The sequence below is a fragment of the Pimephales promelas genome, chromosome 10 (assembly GCF_988280905.1).
Source record: "Pimephales promelas chromosome 10, fPimPro1.hap1.1, whole genome shotgun sequence".
Lineage (NCBI taxonomy): Eukaryota > Metazoa > Chordata > Actinopteri > Cypriniformes > Leuciscidae > Pimephales > Pimephales promelas.
This window is the reverse complement of record NC_142778.1, coordinates 834,190-840,327: the sequence shown is the minus strand read 5'-3', so window position 1 is coordinate 840,327 and position 6,138 is coordinate 834,190. Positions and strand designations below refer to the sequence as shown.

The following is a 6,138-nucleotide window of genomic DNA, read 5'->3' as shown; positions in this document are numbered from 1 at the left end:
TAACATCATATTGTTTTATAACAATATGTATGTGCTGTGGACGAGCAAACCGCTCTCAGAGGGGCATTTTCTATGACGCGCGATGCGGAGCAGACCAGGATGGGTTTGCTTTTTAACAAGGAAACAACGAAAGTAAGTGTTTTCCAATTTACATAGCCAATATATTTAACACATTCAAAGCGATATTTAAATGTTCTGCGCGATTAAATGGTCGAAATTCTTTTCAAAGACGACATCATCTTTAAACACGGAGCTGACGAGGAGGAGCCTTGTAACGTTAAAGGACAACTCCGGCGCAAAATGAACCTTTGGTCTAATTACACATTGCTACCTAGTCAACCGTTATCTGAGATTTGTTTTCATGATTGCCGAATGTAAATAGTTGTATCTCTAAAAACAGTTTAGCCTATAGTGCTAGTATAATGCTAGTATATAGGGCATGGAGTAATGACAAGTAAAAATCGCTTGTTATTACCACTAACAAGGCTCAAAATAGCCCCACACTAAAACGACAGCATAACAAAGGTCCCTACATTCAAACCGAAGCATTGAGAACTTTGTCAGTGTCCATACAGTTTAATAAGAAGATATTTTATACACACAGTCAACTTCGCGAATACAGGAAGAAGCCATCTTTGAAAATTAGTCTCTACCAGTCGATCTAAGAACGCCGATCCATGTGCGCTGAACTGTGCAGAATCTCATATGGTCCGTTGTTTTCGGAAGAAACACAAACACGAACCTTTTTCTTCTCTTCAATATGTACACGTAGCCAACTGTTCGCGCTCACATTATCACCGTATTCACATCTCACCGGTGGACATGGATCGGCGTTCTTAGATCGACTGGTAGAGACTAATTTTCAAAGATGGCTTCTTCCTGTATTCGCGAAGTTGCCTGTGTGTATAAAATATCTTCTTATTAAACTGTATGGACACTGACAAAGTTCTCAATGCTTCGGTTTGAATGTAGGCACCTTTGTTATGCTGTCGTTTTAGTGTGGGGCTATTTTGAGCCTTGTTAGTGGTAATAACAAGCGATTTTTACTTGTCATTACTCCATGCCCTATATACTAGCATTATACTAGCACTATAGGCTAAACTGTTTTTAGAGATAAAACTATTTACATTCGGCAATCATGAAAACAAATCTCAGATAACGGTTGACTAGGTAGCAATGTGTAATTAGACCAAAGGTTCATTTTGCGCCGGAGTTGTCCTTTATCAGGGAAACACCTAAGTTAAAGTAAGTGTTTTTAACATAATTTACCACATGCATTTCATGGCATTAGCAGCTATATTGTTTTGTAACGATATTTATGTGATGTGCGCGCCTCTCACAGTCTAGGTCCTGCATCTTTGACTCGTGACCTGCTCGTGACGCATTTCAAAAAGTAGTGCAGACACGGAGTTTGCATTTAACAGTGAAAACACCGAGTAAGTAAGTGTTTTAACTCATTTACTATACGTGTTATATAATACTATATTGTTTATGACGATATGTGTGATGTGCAAATATCATAAAGGATTTATCCTAAAACTATCTTTTACTCTCGTCTGCCAGCAGACCTAACGTTAACGTATAAAACAGAAGAACAACTCCACAAACTGCGGACCAAATGCACGTGGAATTTTCACTTTATTTCCTTATTTGGAGGACCAATCTTCTTAGAATGGGTAAGCAATTATTTCAAATTACATATTGATGCAAAATGTATTTATCAGATTATCTTTTGGTTGATTTTCGGAGATTTAATGTTTAAATATATTTAATGTAATGTAAATGTATTTAATGTTGTAATGCTTTAATGTTTAAATGTATTGCTAGGAGCATTTCTATGATGCACCAAGTGACTAAGGGTACCAGGCTTGGTGTTTAAAGACGGTACAGACTAGAACCTGGTCATGGAAAGATAACAGATAAGTTAACATATGAGAGAATCATGGGCACAAACAAAAAATAATCATAGCTTGGTTGCTATTTGGTATAGCTAGATTTTCTTTGTTCCATAACACTCATTTTGAATTTGTCCAGTCAAATTACTTTACAAAAGTAAATCTAGTATAAATATATATATATATACTTAAAATAAGATTTCGAACCAATGGTTTTCATGATTTGACAAGTAGATGTTTTCTTGCTGTTTAATTTTAGACTCAACTGATTGGAAAATCTCTGCCCATCACCTGCCCCCAACATTACAAAGCCACAAGACGGGAAGACCGATCCTTCCGGAATCCGGCGGCTGACAATTTAGTGAGATTTCTTAAGGTGCGTGTCTTTATTTTTTCTTAAAGTGTTAGTTCACCCACAAATGGAAATTCTGTCATTAATTTCTCAAGTTCATGTCGTTCCATACAAGTGAGACTTTTTCATGTTCACAACACAAACGAACATGTTTTTAATGAAATCAGAGAGCTTCCTGTCCCTCCATTGACAATCTACGCAACTACCACTTTCAAGCCCCAGACAAAAGTACATCATTAAAGTACTCCATGCGACTCCAGTGGTTTAACAACTATGCATTTCCTTCTCCGTGGGCCTCGAGATGGGCTTCTCGTAGTCCAACAGTGCAGCGCTTCGGTGTTGTACGTCACACACAGGCTCACTATTGGCTGACGCTGGTCGTGTGTTTGTGACGTACAACACAGAAGCGCTGCATTGTTACACTGTTAACTTGCTCAGGCCCACTCAGAAGAAAATGAATAGTTGATTGTAATATTTTTTTCACTACAAAAAGTATTCTCGTCACTTGATAAACTTAAGGTTGAGCCACTGTAGTCACTCTGACTATTTTAACAATGTTTTTAATAACTTTTATTGGCCGCCAAGTTTCAATCCCTTAAAAGGCTATGCAGGAGTGATCCAGCTCTCAGATTTAATCAACAATATCATTCATTTGTCTCCCGAAGATGAAGGAAAGTCTTACCGGGTTGGAACAACACGAGGGTGAATAATTAATGACAATTACATTTTTTTGGATGAATTAAATCTTCAATTTACTTGGAAATCAATAAATGCAAGTCTTAATCTAACCAAAATGGTTTCTTGTTTGAGTCGATGATTGAACTTTTATCACCATAAACCTGCTGTATTTATGAAACACAAATGGTATTAATTGTAATTGATCTGGTTTTCTGTTGTCTAGGTACCCAGTACTACAGGAATTTTCGAGAAAGTTGGATCTACACAGCCTTTGCTGCTCTATGAAACAACTATGCACTGAACTTTACTGTTAGTGACTGGACACACACAACTGATCCACTCATATCCTGCTACTGTTCTTCATCTGCTGAATGTTTTTGACTCGAGCACTGCTGTACTGTTGCAAAGGTACTGAATCAACTTCACTGACACAGGACTCACATTCACTGATATGTTCAGGACATATATTGTGCATTCATCGTTTATTTTAAAAGTTAACCTATGATGTAAACGGGCTTGTTCGGTAATAAAAAAAATAGTGTGCTTGAAACAACTGTTTACATTTGCCTTTGTTTTCAACTTTACAATGAACAGAATTCTACTATGATCCCATACTTTCTGGATTGTTTTGAAATAAAGTTTTGAAAGAGTAATAAAGAGTTATGTGTTTTTCAAAGTGAAATTATTCTTTTCAGATTTAAAGAACTGAAGAAAATAAATTGACAAATCATTTAAGTACAGTAGGTAATGCAGAACCCTAATAAGAAAAACTGGTAACTCCTTTGGTGTTTTTATTTGTAAAAATGTGTTCCATCAACACCAGGATGGTGTAATATTTGACTACTATAAGGTTGAAGAAGTAAACACTGGCAGTGTTGTGTTGTCTGCATTGGTGTTCAATTCCACTCTCTTAGTGTTCAAATTGTAACACTGTGTCGGTGTTGAGAGAGGCAACACTTTTGAAAGTGTTGAAGTAACACTTTGTGGGTGGTTCCCAAATATACACTTTTAAAGTGTTGAAATTAACTCTATTGGTGTTGATTTCCGGATTTCAAATTTACTCTTTAAATGCAGAAACTAAAGAAGTACAACCTGTTTGTGGGTAGTTATGTATGTGTTCGTATTGTGTTGTCCTTTGTTTGAACTGGGCATCCAAAACAATATTTGTTTGAAAACTTTGATTTATAAAGTAAATGACTTTTTGATTTTGACTCGAGTTTGTCTTGTGAATATTTATATTTGTAGTCCACTGGTAGAGTGAGTTAACATCAAATGTACATAAAGTACAGTAAAAGCTATATTTCAAGTATAATATGTAAGTAGTAACCTATTAGTACACGGTGCAAAAAATAATATATAAATAGTAAACTATAAGTATGATGTTAAGTTCACTGTAAGAAAACTTACAAGTACACTTGTAGTATAAAAACTATTAAACTAGTAGTTTACTGAGTAGTATACTTAAAAGTGTACTTTCATAAACTAAAAATGCAGGCTAGAAGTATATAACTAGTAAACTAGAAGTATATCTATAAGTTCACTTGTAGTATAACTGCAGTACAAAATAAAACTTTGAAGTAAACTAGTTGTGAACTCAAAGTTTACCACTCTTACACTTTAAGTATACTTAAAAGTATACTTTTATATACTAAAAGTGGGCCAATTTAGTCCCAAGAAGTATTAAATTAGTATACTTACAAGTATGCTACTAGTACTATGATCTTAGTATACTTGGTATGTAAAGTATACTTGGGAAAAATACTTGAAAGTTACTTGAGTTTACTTAGTTAAATAAACTTGAAGTATACTTTATTTTGGTAACTGCTATACTGTTAACCTCCACCATAAAAAGCCTCGCTCTCTCCTTCCCTCGACTCCCCATGTCTCCGCATCTGCAGCTCTATGGACGCCCTGCCAGGATGAGAGATATGTTTATAGTGACAGCAGATGGTTAAGGGGAATATTTAGGATGGGAATTAAATCAATATTTTAGTGCACTACGTAAGGTATGGTGTGCGAGCCATTATCCTCCACTAATTGCCCCAATCGGCTCTGGATCGCTTCGACAGCCATTAAGTTTCACATGAAGTCCTGAACCATCACTTCTCCTCTCAGAACGGAAATACACACACCACGACTGTCAGCGTATTGGGATCTGTTTATTTTTAGGCATGCATAAGCAGACATACACTAACTGCACAACATTTACTGCTGTCGAAACATCTCTATTGCCATGGGAGACAGATTATAGTGTCCACGACTGCAGAGAACGGCCTGAGAGCGTCACAGCGAGGCCAGACCAGTGTGTGTGTGTGTGTGTCGCACTCTGGTGACGGAAAAGACTTTATCTGCTTGATTTTTTTTTTTTATTTCAATTTATTTTTTTGCTGCTAATGTCCAGCTTTTTTTTACTCCCGTAATCTTTACATTTACTGGAGAAAATCTTATATATAACATGACCTATAGAAAACTGTACAACTTTATAAAACTGCAGTGACTACACCAGGTTGTGTGAGTGAGTGAGTGAGTGAGTGAGTGAGTGAGTGAGTGAGTGGGTGTGTGCGAGTAGTTTTGTTGAATGTGTGTGTGTGTGTTTCTGTGTGTTTGTTTTGTATCAGTGAGAGACTGCATGAGTGTTTGTGTGTGAGTGTTTGTGTGTGTGCACCTGCTGTCTGGTCTAGTACACATTAGTGCAGTGCCAGATCAGTGCTGTGTGTAATAATCCCAGCAGTGTTTATGTGGATGAGTGCTTGTTGGTGCTGATTGTGTCCTCTTCTTATCCGTTCCTCCACTCCTCCAGCACCTGACTGCCAACACTCACTTCAGTCCCTAATATGAAGACATGTTGTGATGGATCCGTGTCAATATCGGGATTGTGATAACACCGGGTTTGGCCTATACATCCTTTAACATATCTCAGCTCTGGAAGGGTCTAGAGCCTCCATTTTTGCACTTAGGTCTAAGTCGAAAAAAAAAAATGTAAGGGGTACCACTGTCGTTTTTTTTTTTCGGGTCGAAATTTTGAGTTTTGATATCTCAGCTCTGAAAGGGTCTAGAGCCTCCATTTTTGCACTCAGGTCTAAGTCTCATGGCCCTCTATCAGAATCCAGAGTTTTAAAAAGATTGGGGAAACTTAATTTTTCGCCCCCCCCCCCCCCCAAAAAACGAAAGGGGTACCACTGTCGTTTTTTTTTTTCTGGTCGAAATTTTGAG

General features: G+C 37.1%; 1 long non-coding RNA gene across 4 annotated transcripts; it reads left to right on the top strand.

Moving 5' to 3' along the window:
* Positions 1-643: 643 nt before the first annotated feature.
* LOC148977271 (uncharacterized) lies at positions 644-4,113 on the top strand. Of its 4 annotated transcripts, none has more exons than XR_016169812.1 (5): positions 644-1,245; positions 1,343-1,436; positions 1,567-1,676; positions 1,828-2,271; positions 3,149-4,113. It is a non-coding gene; the product is annotated as an uncharacterized LOC148977271 (long non-coding RNA). The 4 variants fall into 4 exon arrangements; XR_016169810.1 differs by having other exon boundaries at positions 645-1,245; positions 1,564-1,676; positions 3,149-4,110; XR_016169809.1 differs by having other exon boundaries at positions 646-1,245; positions 1,343-1,440; positions 1,564-1,676; positions 3,149-4,108.
* Positions 4,114-6,138: the final 2,025 nt, after the last annotated feature.